A 15,815-nucleotide genomic window follows, 5' to 3' on the forward strand; every position below is an offset into this window, starting at 1 on the left:
AGATTTTGCAGTGGCACATCAAGCAACTGTTATTCCACATTTCCCAGTGCTTCCCCCCCATCACTTTCTTTACTGTAAAAAGTCATTTAAATAAAAGCAAAAACTTGTCAAATCAACAATCTAACTTCTGCATAAATTTTGTGCAAACCAATAAGAACAAATGCTTAATAAAGATCAGCATATCCTAACCCAGGCATAGGCAAACTCAGCCCGCCAGTTGTTTTGGGACTACAACTCCCATCACCCCTGCTAGCTAGGGATGATGGGAGTTGTAGTCCCAAAACATCTGGAGGGCAGAGTTTGCCTATGCCTGGTCTAACCTCTGTGTAAGCTTTGTGCAAGTAAACCAGGGTGAAAGTCTGGAGGAGCCTTTTGCCTGGTTCTGAACCACCACCACCGCCCCTAGATATTGTTCTCAACATCTTTCCTTGGATAAGTGTTCCTTTGCAGTTTCTACCCTCAACTGGCCTTCCTTCCTGAAACTCCTCTGAGTGAAAGGGAGATCTGCTCAACACCATCATTCCGAGCTCCTGCAATGGTTTTCCAAAAGAAGCAGTAATCAAGATTTATTATTTTTTTTAAAAAATGCTGAACTGGTTCCATTTTATGTTTTCTTGGGGAACTATTTTGTTATTTCACAAGAGCACGTTGGCTGATGAGGTCTGCCACCCCTTGTGGTAATAAATCAACGGAACACAAAACGCTATGTTGCAGCTGCACTGTAGCTGATTAGACTCCCATTCAAGGAAAAAGGCTTAGGCAATGCCTTTCCTTTCTTAGCCACCTGTACTGTGCTCCTCCTTTTCCCCTTGTGAAACAAGAGGGAAAAAAGACACTCGGAATGCAATTCTGCAATTTCTTCTTTGGGATGATAATCTACAAATGTATATAGGTCAGAAGAAGGAGAGACCTGGTAAATTGACTGAGTGTGAACCAGTGAAGGAAGTGGCCAAAAGTTAAGTGAGCATCTGGGTCAAAGAGTAAAAACAGAGCTTTGCAACATTTTGTTGATGGCTAAGCCACTAACAGATGTTGGATTGATTTAAAGGCTGATCTTGACAAAGCAGACAGTAGATTAAAACATTTTTTTGTTAGAGTAGGGATAGCCAATGTTATGCCCCCCAGTCCCTTACAATCTGTGATGCTTGCTAGCACTGATGGGAATTGTAGCTCAATGTCAGGAGCGAGCCAGCAGTAAACTGATTAATTAAAACCAAATATATGTAAAAAAAAAAGAATCACCGGCTTTTTGGTCTCAAAGGATTTTACCAATTGTTCTAATATTTCAGGGGTATGAGAGGCTGTGAAAGCTGCCGGTCCAAATAACGATGTTAGCATATGCTTCAGTTGGAAATGTTGCCATTGAGCTGAATTTAATAGATAATATTTTTCTTTTAATATAGTTGTTGTTGTTGTTTAGTCGTTTAGTCGTGTCCGACTCTTCGTGACCCCATGGACCAGAGCACGCCAGGCACTTCTGTCCTCCACTGCCTCCCGCAGTTTGATCAAACTCATGCTAGTAGCTTCAAGAACACCATCCAACCATCTCATTCTCTGTCGTCCCCTTCTCCTTGTGCCCTCCATCTTTCCCAACATCAGGGTCTTTTCCAGGGAGTCCTCTCTTCTCATGAGGTGGCCAAAGTATTGGAGCCTCAGCTTCACGATCTGTCCTTCCAGTGAGCACTCAGGGCTGATTTCCTTCAGAATGGAGAGGTTTGATCTTCTTGCAGTCCATGGGACTCTCAAGAGTCTCCTCCAGCACCATAATTCAAAAGCATCAATTCTTCGGCGATCAGCCTTCTTTATGGTCCAGCTCTCACTTCCATACATCACTACTGGGAAAACCATGGCTTTTACTATACGGACCTTTGTTGGCAAGGTGATGTCTCTGCTTTTTAAGATGTTGTCTAGGTTTGCCATCGCCTTTCTCCCAAGGAGCAGGCGTCTTTTAATTTCGTGACTGCTGTCACCATCTGCACTGATCATGGAGCCCAAGAAAGTAAAATCTCTCACTGCCTCCATTTCTTCCCCATCTATTTGCCAGGAGGTGATGGGCCCAGTGGCCATGATCTTCGTTTTTTTGATGTTGAGCTTCAGACCATATTTTGCGCTCTCCTCTTTCACCCTCATTAAAAGGTTCTTTAATTCCTCTTCACTTTCTGCCATCAAGGTTGTGTCATCTGCATATCTGAGGTTGTTGATATTTCTTCCGGCAATCTTAATTCCGGCTTGGGATTCATCCAGCCCAGCCTTTCGCATGATGAATTCTGCATATAAGTTAAATAAGCAGGGAGACAATATACAGCCTTGCCGTACTCCTTTCCCAATTTGGAACCAATCAGTTGTTCCATATCCAGTTCTAACTGTAGCTTCTTGTCCCACATAGAGATTTCGCAGGAGACAGATGAGGTGATCAGGCACTCCCATTTCTTTAAGAACTTGCCATAGTTTGCTGTGGTCAACACAGTCAAAGGCTTTTGCATAGTCAATGAAGCAGAAGTAGATGTCTTTCTGGAACTCTCTGGCTTTCTCCATAATCCAGCGCATGTTTGCAATTTGGTCTCTGGTTCCTCTGCCTCTTCTAAATCCAGCTTGCACTTCTGGGAGTTCTCGGTCCACATACTGCTTGAGCCTTCCTTGTAGAATTTTGAGCATAACCTTGCTAGCATGTGAAATGAGTGAAATTGTGCGGTAGTTGGAGCATTCTTTGGCACTGCCTTTCTTTGGGATTGGAATGTAGACTGATCTTCTCCAATCCTCTGGCCACTGCTGAGTTTTCCAAACTTGCTGGCATATTGAGTGTAGCACCTTAACAGCATCATCTTTTAAAATTTTAAACAGTTCAGCTGGAATACCATCACTTCCACTGGCCTTGTTATTTGCAGTGCTTTCTAAGGCCCATTTGACTTCACTCTCCAGGATGTCTGGCTCAAGGTCAGCAACCACACAACCACACTACCCCTTCATGGATCACTGCCTTGCCGTGGCGAAGGGGCTTGAAGAACTCAGAGAAGCTATGAACTACGCCGAGCAGGGCACACAAGATGAACAGGTCATAGTGGAGAGTTTTGACCAAACGTGATCCACCTGGAGTAGGAATCGGCAAGCCACTCCAGTATCCCTGCCAAGAAAACTCCATGGACAAAGACAACAGGCATATAAAAGTTATGACACTGGAAGATGAGCCCCTCAGGTCGGAAGGTGTCCAACATGCTACTGGGGAAGAGCGGAGGACAAGTACAAGTAGATCCAGAGCTGATGAAGCGGCTGGGCCAAAGCCGAAAGGACGCTCAGTTGTGGATATGCATGGAAGCGAAAGGAAAGTCCAATGCTGTAAAGAAAAATATTGCATAGGAACCTGGAATGTAAGAACCATGAACCTGGGTAAGTTGGATGTGGTCAAAAATGAGATGGCAAGAATAAATATTGACATCCTGGGCATCAGTGAGCTAAAATGGACGGGAATGGGCGAATTCAGTTCGGATGACTACCATATCTACTACTGTGGGCAAGAAACCCGTAAGAGAAATGGAGTGGCCCTCATAGTCAACAAAAGAGTGGCGAAAGCTGTACTGGGATGCAGTCTCAAAAATGATAGAATGATCTCGATACGAATCCAAGGCAGACCTTTTAACATCACAGTAATCCAAGTTTATGCACCAACTACTGGTGCTGAAGAAACTGAAATTGACCAGTTCTATGAAGACTTACAAAACCTTATCGAAGTGACACCAAAGAAGGATGTTCTGCTCATTATAGGGGATTGGAATGCTAAAGTAGGGAATCAAGAGATAAAAGGAACAACTGGCAAGTTTGGCCTTGGAGATCAAAACGAAGCAGGGCAAAGGCTAATAGAGTTCTGTCAAGAGAACAAGCTGGTCATCACAAACACGCTTTTCCAACAACACAAGAGACGACTCTACACATGGACATCCCCAGATGGGCAACATCGAAATCAGATTGATTATATTCTCTGCAGCCAAAGATGGAGAAGCTCCATACAGTCAGCAAAAACAAGACCTGGATCTGACTGTGGCTCAGATCATCAGCTCCTTATAGCAAAATTCAAGCTTAATATAGTAGAAGCATAAAATTAATCATTCTCATCTATTAATTAGTTTAGAGTCAGTATACCTGCATCCACCCTTATTCTTCCGTATTAACATTTCCCCCCTAATTTTAGAACAGGATTTCCCCACAGTCAGTTTAGCGTGGGAAAACTGGCCTAACAATAAAGTTTTGTTAGAGATGATGTTCCATCACTTTCTAACTGAGATTATTGTTTTGAGAGATTCCTGAGTTTTAATATATTTTGTTTTTAATGCTGTCGATCCAGATAAAGATATTCTAGGATTGCTGAATTCAGAAAATCATCTCTATTTTGGGTTTCCAGTACCTAATATTTGACAATATAAGCTTGATGATGTAGTTCCAGATTTGGAATGCCAAATCCTCTTTGTTTAATTTGTAATTGCGTTTTTAATAATAATAGTCTTGGAGTCGAAGTACCCCTGGGAATATTCTTAGTAAAGAATTTAATTTTGAAAATATTTTCTGGGAATATACGTTATTTAAAATAAAACGAAACCAATGTTCCCTCCTTTCCCCATCCATAATCAAACAAGGGATCCCTAGGTAGCGATAAAATTAAACTAATGATACAAGAATTCAAGTAAAAACATTAAAACAATATAAAGCCAATAAGTAGAAAAACTCCTACAAAAGCCAGCAGTCTAATTCACAACAAATCCACAACATTTCAATGTCTGGATGTAGAGGCAAAGTTTTAGCTAGTGCTGAAAACCAGCATTAGTGCCAGCCAGATTTCAAGAGGTTGCTTGTTGGCATCCATCTGTCCTGGGAGACAATGGAGGACAGTGCCTCTGGGGGTGAGGTGAAGCTGTTGGAAAGTTGCAGCTCCTGCTGTGGCTGTACAGGCAGATGTGGGAGGGGGTGTTAGGGGAGGGGCAGTACCTCTGGTGGAGAACACCATGTGACTCCTTGAAGTTGTCAGCATGTGACAGTGGCCACACCCTGGAAAGAGCTTTGTGTGTGTTGCCATTGGGTCTCAAGCCCTCGGTGAGTTAAGGACATACCTTGCATGCAAAGACAGACTCAGGTGGATTGAGTGGATGAGACCAACAGTGGATTTCAAGAGGGAGAGTCTTCCAATTGACCTCTTCATCATGACAGCTTCTTATGCATTTGAAGAGTGTGAACGTTAATAATGTGTTATTAAAATGTGTCACCAGAAGGTGCTACAGAGCAACGACCCACTAGCAGTAGGGAAACTGCATGTTAAATGTAAGGTAGAGTTATAGAATGATCTATCTAATGTCGTTCTAATAACGTTTAAAAGATCAGTGTAGATGCAGCCCATATTTTCCCTTCTCTGAACATGCTCCATCCAGCCTGCTCCCTCAGTTTTGTTATATGCAGCCAATTATCTGGGTGATGAGGCTCCAGGAGTTCCTGCACCTAATCTAGGGTTTGGCCTCCTTTGAATGACATAACTGGAATCTTAAGGCTTTTGGTATTATTTGCATTTATTTACAAATATGCAGATTGAGCATGGATGGAGGCTTTGCAACTTAAACCAGGGATAGGGAATTTGTGGCCTCTAGAAATTGCTGGACCTCAATCCCCATCATCCCTGACCATTGGCCGAGCTAGCTAGCACTGATGGGAGTTGTAGTTCAGAGCTTCTGGAATGCACCATGCTGGGGAAGGCTACATTACATACACAGATGACTGGAATTGATGCATTTATTTTTGTTCTGTTATTATTAACTCATTTCTGTCTAGTTCCATTCGGCTGTTGTCTTTGTAACATTTTTGGGGGGATGGTGGCAGGGAAAGTGTAGCTGAGATCTGAAGCTTTTTCTGAGAAAGATATAACCAGAAGCTTAATTAAGGGGATGGAAAGCAATTTTTAGCGACAAGCCTACCTTCCTGCTGCAAACAGTCATTTTGTGCTTCTTAGAAGTATAGACTGTATTGACTTTCTCCATTCTTTCTTTTGTTGTCGCTGGTCTGTTTCAAATACTGGCTGTAGTAGCAAATGGTGTGAATTTTCAATGAAGCAGAGAGGTGCTGTGCGCGCGCACCAATAACAATCTGCATGCACACAAATCCCAAGAGGACATATGGTTGCAGCACAGCAACAAGCAAGTAATTTTCTTTACGAAACCTTGGATATGTGAGCCGGGTTGGGGTGCTGACTTTCTTTCAATGCCCTTTCACGCTTCTCATCTCTTGTTGTTGCCACCCTACTGTCTCAAGACACAATGGAGTGTGCCTCCGAGGGTGAAGTCAAGCTGCTGTGTTAGCAGGACCCACATGGCCTCTCCGGGACTGCCCAGAAAACATAAACCCCTCATTGGCCTCACTGATGTGGACCAAAGAAAAGCAGAGCAATATATTTGGCACCAGCTTGGCTGCAGGAGTTGCTGTAAGGAGGCATACAAGGCAGAATCCAACCCTCTTAGGGACACCACTCTGCATTTGTGTTGGGTTTAATCCTGAACCTTTTATTCTTCTGAAGATATCCCACAGGGCAGCAGAGGTTTAGGATTAGAGTTTCCCAGGTTTATGAGTCCCATCCGCCCCTCATATTCCCCTACGGCATGTGCAGAAACTACTTTCTTGACCATTGAACCCACTATTGGTCTCATCCACTCAATAATGCTCTTTAGTGGTGTTAAAAAGACATTGTGGTTTTTTTTTTATCCTGAACTTTCTGTCAAGGGTTACCTCAGAGAAGCATAAGCAGCTGTACATGCAGTGTGCTTAAAACTGCATTAAATGCGAAACCTTCCTGCAGATATACCCACAGCGAGGAATGTGCAAGATGGATAAGAGAAGAGAGAATGGTTCAACATGGGATAGCAATGAGGAACCTGAGGCCATGGAGATTGCTGGATTCTAATTTCCATCATCCCTGACCAGGGGCTATGCTGGCTCCTAGAAGTGGTGGCTGGAGCCCATTGCGGCTGGTGGGGTGGAAAGCAGTGAGCCCAACAGTGGACAACTGTCAAGAGTGCTTTCCAGCACATGGCAGATAGCCAACTATTTATTGTCAAAGGTCACTTCTACAGTTCTGTTTATTTACACACACCAATCTAGCATCTAGGTAGCTATTCACAGATCCATGCTCTATGCAGCAGTTGCATCAACAGGGGGCCACTCCCCCTGCACCAGTTTATGTACCTCCCCCCCAACGGGTTGCACGCATGCAGCTGGAAACTGGGTCTGCACAAAAACTGCCTTTGCTCCTCCCTTTTCAATCCCCTCCTGATTCTGGGAGGCAGTGGTGCAGGAGAGGGTGAGGAAGCATTGACCTTTCACTTGCCTGACCTGCCTCTTCCTCTTCCTCTTCCGACCCATCCTGTGCTCCACCCTCCAGCTCTGAAGCTTCCCCTGCTTCTAATTCTTGTCTCCTGGCTGGTACAGGTCCCCAGAAACCACTGCCCCCCTCTTCTGGTGCACACTTGTCAGTGTCCAACTTGAGTCCCTGGTTGTCCCAATTTATCCCCTCCTGAGTTCTGCAAGGCCAAACTTATTTTCAGAAGGAGGAAGCTGAGAGGCAGTGCCACCCCCTGGATTGGCTGTAGGTAGGAAGGCAGGCAGGTGGGCTTGGAGGCATCAGGATGGAGGTTGGTGGGGCAGTGCCCCATTTGACCTAATGGATCAGTCTTCACTGACTCCTGGCATAGGGTCTCCTTTAAGCCAATTTGCTGGAAGGCCTGCAAGGTAGACCAGAGAAGCAAAGTGAATGGTCTAAAGCTTTGCTTAGAAATAAGCACACCACCCCCTTGAATAATTAAGACTCTCATTCCTCCAATAAAATGTAAAACAAGCCTGCCTAATTTGCAATTTCCCTCAACTGCTCCTAGTTACTCTGTTCGGCTGTTTTCATTGGGGAGTATTAATGGCACCGTTATCTTCCAATAATGTTGTCTTAATGCATGTTGTCTATCTGCCTCATTCCTATATAATGAAGTGCTTGTGTTTGACAAACAACAAAATATATGTTTGGCTTTTGATTAAGAAGACCTGAAGAAATGTCTACAGCTTGTAGGCTGGGAGTGCACAAGCCCCAAAGAGGCTTATAAGCAGAAAATGTGTTTGTTGAGAAAGGCTTTGAGAAAGGGCAGCAAGTCAGCATCTCTCAGGAATCCGTCCTGGCCCTCACTGCCAGGTGAAGAACTCATACTGCCAGCTTGGTTTCTGCCAAAGACTTTAATGCTTAAATCAAAGGGGTACATAAGCAAGGCATGTTATACAATATAGTGGAATTGGATGACTAGGTGTAAGCCAAGATGTTGATCCAACAAGTGACATGCTCTCTGCACCTCCCTTTGGAAAGGCAGCACCTACCATAGCAAATGGACAGAGTCCCAAAACTGGACAGGTAAATGGGCACTGCTCTGAGTGGATTGAGCTTGCAAGATGTATTTGTTTTGGTGCTGACAGCTCCATGTCCTAAGAGATGGAGGCACAGTTGATGCGGGCTCAGCAATCCAACTTACTCTCAATAGCCGAGACAGTGCTGAGCTGGATAGATAAACTGCCTGACTCAGTATAAGTCATCTTCTTATCTACCCTTGTAATGAGAGCAGTGGTCACTTTTAGGCCCGGCGGCGCTGTGGGTTAAACCACAGAGCCTAGGATTTGCCAATCAGAAGGTCGGCGGTTTGAATCCCCGTGACGGGGTGAGCTCCCGTTGCTTGGTCCCTGCTCCTGCCAACCTAGCAGTTCGAAAGCACGTCAAAGTGCAAGTAGATAAATAGGTACTGCTCCAGCGGGAAGGTAAACAGCGTTTCCATGCGCTGCTCTGGTTCGCCAGAAGCGGCTGAGTCATGCTGGCCACATGACCCGGAAGCTGTACGCCGGGTCCCTCGGCCAATAAAGCGAGATGAGTGCAGCAACCCCAGAGTCGGTCACAACTGGACCTTATGGTCAGGGGTCCCTTTACCCTTTACCTTACTAAGACCTATTTATGTACAGTGGTACCTCGTGTTACCATTCCTCTTCAAATACAGTGGTGCCTCGCAAGACGAAATTAATCCGTTCTGCGAGTCTCTTCATCTTGCGGTTTTTTTCGTCTTGCGAAGCACGGCTATTAGCGGCTTAGCGGCTATTAGCGGCTTAGCGGCTTTAAGAAAAAGGAAACAAACTCTCAAGAACTCGCAAGACCATAGGGAAATTCGTCTTGCGGAACGACTCAAAAACCGGAAAACTCTTTCGTCTTGCGCGTTTTTGTCTTGCGAGGCATTCGTCTTGCGAGGTACCACTGTATTCTGCAATTTTCCCACTTTTTCGGGACCTTCTTTGTATAGTTCTCTGTAGCAGTTGACAAAACACCTGCTAATTTCCTTTGGGTCATCAAACCATTTATCGTCTATTCTGATTTTATTAATAATTCTTGTTTTTTCTTTAATTGCCGGGCCAAACATTTGCCCGGCTTATTTCCAAATTCAAAATGTTTATGTTTTAGCCACTTGATCTTCCATTCCAGCTCTTCAAACCTCAGGCTAATTTGTCGCTCAAGGATGCAAGGCTTTCCAAGTTTTCTGGGCACATCTGAAAAAATTGAGAAGCTGTGGTGGTCAGTCACAACATAGTTGTTTGAGGGTGAGACATAAGACAAAATGGGTGCTGCAGGGGACACTGCATAACAAACTGGCTGCCGAATCTAAAAGAATAGAAAGTGCGACGGGACCACAAACAGGTGTGGGAATGCCCGCAATTAGCTCACCCATCCATGGAAAAAGAAGACCCCTGTAGCAGCCACCACTTTCGTCTCTCACATAGAGAAGTTATTTGCCCCTCTCTTCAGAACAGAAGGAAAGGCGAATGTCCAAACCTGGCATCAAGTGAAATATTGGCATCTCTGAAGGGGCATATTCAGTGTAGGAGAAGCTGAGCTGCTGCAAAGAGGAACTGGCAGAAAGAGCACACTGTATCTCATGTACTGCAGATTTTAAAAGGGAGATATATAAATACCTTTTGTGACCTATCCATGGTCCTAAATCCTTCAACCAGCCTCACTGCTTTCTCCCAGCATCAGACCAGAACAGGATGTGTGCAATTCACAGGACTGCCTGATGGGGGCTGACAAAAAACGACGCTAGCCGTTTCTTCACTCCGCCTTCTTTCGCCATTAAAAGACAATTCATTGCTGGCTTTAGTGAAAATTGCCTGCCTGTGGAAGAGGAGCAAGGAGCATGGTGGCTGTTTTGAGAACCTCATCCCTGACAGAATTGGTTAAAATGGAGAATCGCTGTAGCGTGAAGATCAGACTTAAAGACTCTGACAGGGTGCAGCAGGTTCAAATCAACCTTGATTAATCCATCACCATTGATTTAAAACTGAAGGTACACAGTTGACAAAGTCACGCTGGAGGTAAAGTAGGCCTGGAAGCTGAGATCTGGAAGAGAGGGACTGCTTGCGGGTGGTGTTATCAGGGCCCAGCAAAAGGTGATCTGGGTCCTAATATTTGGGGAACAATTATCTGCTGGAAGGACTTCTATATTTTAAGGGCGGTCTGGTCTGAGTTTAATTTAAAGATAAAGAACCTTAAGAAGGGATAGCAGCAGAGACTTTGAACTTGGCCTTCAGCACTTAGCTCCTGGACAGCAAACTGAGCAGCTCACCTGGTTGCAGTCCTCTTTTGGGAAAGATTTATTTATTTATTCACCTGTGGCTTTGCACCCCTATCCTTTAGCCAAAAAGGCTCTCTCAGCACATCTTACAAACATCAGTTCTAAGGCATTCCCTGCCCTCAGGCTCCAATCTAAAAAAAGAGACATGGCACACAAGGTAAAAGGAGTGGGAGGGAGAAGGGAAAAGCAAGCTCAAGCAAAAGTTTCTTAAAGCTACAGTCAGTAGCAGCTCCAGATGCCAAGATTAGTCCCTCCCAAAAAGCAACCCTCCTTCATAGGACCAGGTGGGATCTCATTGTCTCCTCATGCCACCTGATGCCTGCTGAATTGGTAGCTGCAACGGCACTCTCTCGCCGGTCACAGCAGTGGCACAGAGGTGTCTTGCAGAGGACACCAGCACCTTCCTCCCCTGTCAAGCTTCCATGGTGGAGCAAGAACTCATCTGGGTTCCTTTGGTAGGAATCCCTGTTTGGAGTCCTTTATTGTCTCACAAATGGTCCTCATGTAGATGACATATTCTAACAATTTCTCACTCGTAGCACCAGTGTTATCGATTGCGCTTCCTGCTGAAATATGAGAGGCTCCCACCTTAATTGGGCTTCCACCAGCTTTAAGAAATGGAGTTGTTTACATAGGCATTTCCTTGACCTGAGTCTCCTGTCTTAATTGCTTAATTGTTGTTTCCGTTGGATTGTTTTAGTGTGTATTTTAATTATGGATGTTTATACTCTAATGTTTGTGTGCTTGGTTTTCATTCATTTTTTTAAAGTCACTTTTGGCATTCAGAGGTATATAAATTAATAAGAATGCTTGTGGATGATGGCAGTGACAGCAAACTTGTTCCCCAAGTGTGTGTTCTTATGTAGCCAAAATGACTTACATGCATGAGTCTTGGCTTTTAAACGTTTGTGGAAATACATTTGTTTGCTTATTTATTAGCACAGGGAGGAGGGCAAACTCCCAAGTCTATGGGAGAGAAGTAATCAATGAAGATTGAGCAACCTCAGTCACTATGGGATGCTCAGACTATTGTGGAGGAGGAACCAGGTGTGGCAATGGAATGGAGCACCTTGAAAATGGAGCATCTTGGCTGGCTGGCTAAACCTTGGACAGGAGCACTCGGCACTGCAACAATTTATTGCAGGTCTTCTTCTTGTTGTTCTTTTGTTAACTTCCCACCATACATGAGGTTGCAACAACAACTATGCCATTGCTTGCTGCTCAGACAGCACTTACACTTGGCAGAGTTAAAAGAGCACCCTTGCTGTCTGCATGGTCATCACTGTGCAGCAATTTATCATCGCTGGGAGCAGTGTAGTGAAAAAATATATGACAAGATCAAAAATTAGTCTGTCCATCTTTGAATGTTTCTTCTCTCCGACCTTCTAATATGAAATCTGTTGCCGTTCCAAGGAACCAAAGGGAGGGGGGCTGTTTCTCACCCCCACCACCCCCCACTTGCTCAGAGAGGTAATTATTCACAGTGACCTTCAAATGGGATGCTGGCAAGATTATAGTTTATTTTGAAAAGGAAGTTTAGAGGGAGGGAAAACAGAGCTAAAGGTTTTGCACCTCATTCAGCAAAAGGCCATTGCAGCAGAGTGGAGGACAGCTGTTTGGGGAGAGGCAACTGGCAGACCTATAAGCCTGTCATCGAAATCATGATGGCACACTGAAATATAGCCTGCATTGCTCAAGAGAGTGTTTTTATCTCTGTGCTTTTTAGAAACTGCTTTCCTTGCAAATAGTGCACTCACTGGGTCTCCCCCCTTTTTTTGATCCCACCACAGAAGGGATTTAATTTACGTTGTGTCAGAAGGTTGACGTGTCAAAGAAGAAATCGGTGTGTTGGGGGTGCTAGGCGGAGAGAAGGTTATTTATCACATCTTCTATTTGTATTCTAATTTGTATTCCCTAGTCGTGGGGAAAAGCAGCCTTTGAAAGTAGCTGCAAGAGTGCATTCCGGCCTGTAGCCTTGAGAGAGTTACATATATCCAAAATGCTACAGCCAGCAGTGGTGGGTCCAGGAGGGCTTTGACAAGATGCTGTCCGTGGACATCCACCTGGAGGGTATTCACCTCATTCCTCTTTTCTTGGAGTCCAGAGGGAGGTTGCAAAGCAAGTAGAGAATGCTGCTCTGTAGTGGTGGCCTGGTACCAATTGGGGCTCCCCCCCCGTGTGTGTGTGTGTGTGTGTGTGTGTTGGCAGGATACCAACAGTAGGTGGAGCCAGAGCCAATTTTGGATACAGCTAGTGGAATTCTAGTTTTCTCCCCTTCCTCCTCTGTACTAAGTGCTACAAGGGCAACAGTGAGACTAAGCAGGAGCAAGCTGGCAGCCAGTGTTGCCCATCACTGGTAGGCAAGTGGGAGCTGGCTCAGAATAGCCAGAGGCTGGTGGGGCAGTGCCTCATTTGCTGTAAGAGATCAACCTTCACTGCTTCTCCGTCTCATACTTTTTTAAAAAGTTTTTTTAAAATTAATTATAAGGAAAGCAAATATAATACAGATACAATAAAAGCACCCCCCTTCTGTGATTTTACAGAATGAAAAGACATATGAATGTCATAACTAAGTTCTAAAAGAGGGGTGGTGAAGATGGCGTAGAGTTGGGGTGATGTGGCCTGAGAATTGTTGTCAGAAGAGCAGCGATGAGCCCGATTACTGCTCATGACCTCCAGATTTGCAAAGCTGTTTATGAAAGTTTATTTATGAGACCAAGATTGTGTATGCAATAAAGGACCACCATGTTGCAAATAAGCCATCTGTTCTTTCTCTTCCATGGGTCACTGTGACTATATGCATAATCTTTTCTGATATTGCAAGTTTCCCAATATTTTTGCATCACAGTTCAAGAATGAAGCCCTGTGGATCATGCCATACTTGGGCTGCTGCCAGCCCTGCAGCAGCCAAGAAGGTCAGCAGTGCTTCATTCTTAAGCTGCTTGTTCTCTCCCACGAAGATGAAGAGAAGCAGCAGCTGTGGGGGCGAAAGAGCCCTGTTCCCCCAGTTATCTTCAATATTTCCTGACTACATTCCAGGATACCTTAACCTTTATGCATTCCCACCAGAGATAGAAATATGTTCCTCTATGTCAGATGTTTTCAACCTTTTTGAGTCCACGGCTCCCTTGACCAACTACCGTATTTTTCGCTCTATAACACACACCCGACCATAACACGCACGTAGTTTTTAGAGGAGAAAAATCCGTAGGCATGCCACCCGTAGGCATTCCCTCCATAACACGCACAGACATTTCCCCTTACTTTTTAGGAGGAAAAAAGTGAGTGTTATGGTGCAAAAAATACGGTACATTATTTCTGTGTCACCCCTGTGGGGCTCAGGAGCCCGGTTATGTCACCCCTTGCCTGCAGACCTGGCAGCCTCCCACCCATTTTCAAACACTTCCACAGGGGCCTGGCAGAGGATGCTCCCAGCCTTAGTGGCCCATTGAAGACTGGCCAAAGGTGAGTGTTAGGCCAGCACCTTACCTTGGGAGGCAGCAGCAGGATCTGCTGGATCTGCATGGCAGACTGTCTCCCCTTTAGCACTGGGCACTCAACTCCCAGGCAGGCCTTGCACACAGCAAGCACAAGAAAGGCCAGCACAGCACCTGCCTACCTGCCTGGCCTCCCACTTTTCTGTTCATTCCCAACAGCAAGGACTGGTGGACAGGCTAGCTGGGCTCCCTCACCTGCTTGCTTGCTTACTCACTCTAAGGTTGCCTCAGCTCCTGGCAACCAGCACCCTCTGGCCAGCCCCAGAGGCACCCTTCGCCTGGGGAACTTGTAGCCAGGGCTGCTGCAGCAAACAGTTGTGCAAGCCTTGGGGAGGCAAAGACACGAGAGGGCATCAGAGGAGGGAGAGAAGGAAAGAAAGAGGGACAGAGGCCAGTGTTGCCCACAGCACACCTGATCATCATTTGAGCCACCCCAGGGTGCCATGGCACTCTGGTTGGAAATCACTGCCCTATGTGTACACACCCTCATACAAGTGGGTGCAGAATCTGAGGCTGTATAGGAGAGTTGGATTGGGCTCCTATACCATCTGCGGGCAAGTTCCCTAATGCATGCTGATATGGATTTGGCTGGTTTATGTAGCCAAATATTTTTCCAATCTTGATCTTCTTGTGCTCTTCAAGGTCCATTTCCCAGCTTTGCTTCAAACCCTGGAGTGTTTTGGTCTGACTTCCCACTAATTCCCATAGATAAGGGAGGCGGTTCCTTTGCAGTTGTAGCCTGTGTTCATGACCATGGATTCAAACCATGCGAGTGGCCTGCATGCATGTAGTTTGAGTGTTGTGTCTTTCAGTAGGTGTTGGCGTTGTGAAGATTGTAGCCAGCCTCATTCGATGGTTTCTATGTCTGTGTGGAACAGCTCCAGCTCTGTCTCCTTATTCTGATCTTGGTTTGTGTTCTTGGAGGGAGTGGGTTGCCCTCTTTTGCCAGGAAGCACCCATCATCAGCTGGCATGCCTCAAATGTATTCTTTTTAAAAAACATAATGTCTATACAGTGGTACCTCGGGTTACATACACTTCAGGTTACATATGCTTCAGGTTACAGACTCCGCTAACCCAGAAATATTACCTCGAGTTAAGAACTTTGCTTCAGGATGAGAACAGAAATCGTGCTCCAGTGGCGCGGCGGCAGCGGGAGGCCCCATTAGATAAAGTGGTGCTTCAGGTTAAGAACAGTTTCAGGTTAAGAACAGACCTCCAGAATGAATTAAGTACTTAACCTGAGATACCACTATATACTGTAACAGTTTTTTTTTAGTTGTTTTTTTTACACAAACTGAATACCCACACATACCCTCCTCACTCCTAATCCATAAAGTGAGCAATGAACTAACACAATGGTGGCATAAACAATCAGAAAAGAACCAGTAAGAAGGGAAGAAGTTCAGTCTGAGATTTCTCAAGTCTTGCATAAGACCAGTTTGAGTCAGTTCGAGCTTTTTGAATCTGTCCAGACCAGTGACCGAGTTGATGATCTGGTAGCTGAGGAATACATGTATCTTTCTTTGTCAGCCTTAAAAGAAATGTATTTTGTTTAATCAAGACTCCAGTATAACTTGTTTTGCGGAATCAATTCTTCAAACCCCAATGCATTTTTAAAAATCATTGTGGATCTTCCCAACAAACATTGA

This window comes from Podarcis vaucheri (genome assembly GCF_965113315.1).
Source record: "Podarcis vaucheri genome assembly, chromosome: Z".
Classification (NCBI taxonomy): Eukaryota; Metazoa; Chordata; class Lepidosauria; order Squamata; family Lacertidae; genus Podarcis; species Podarcis vaucheri.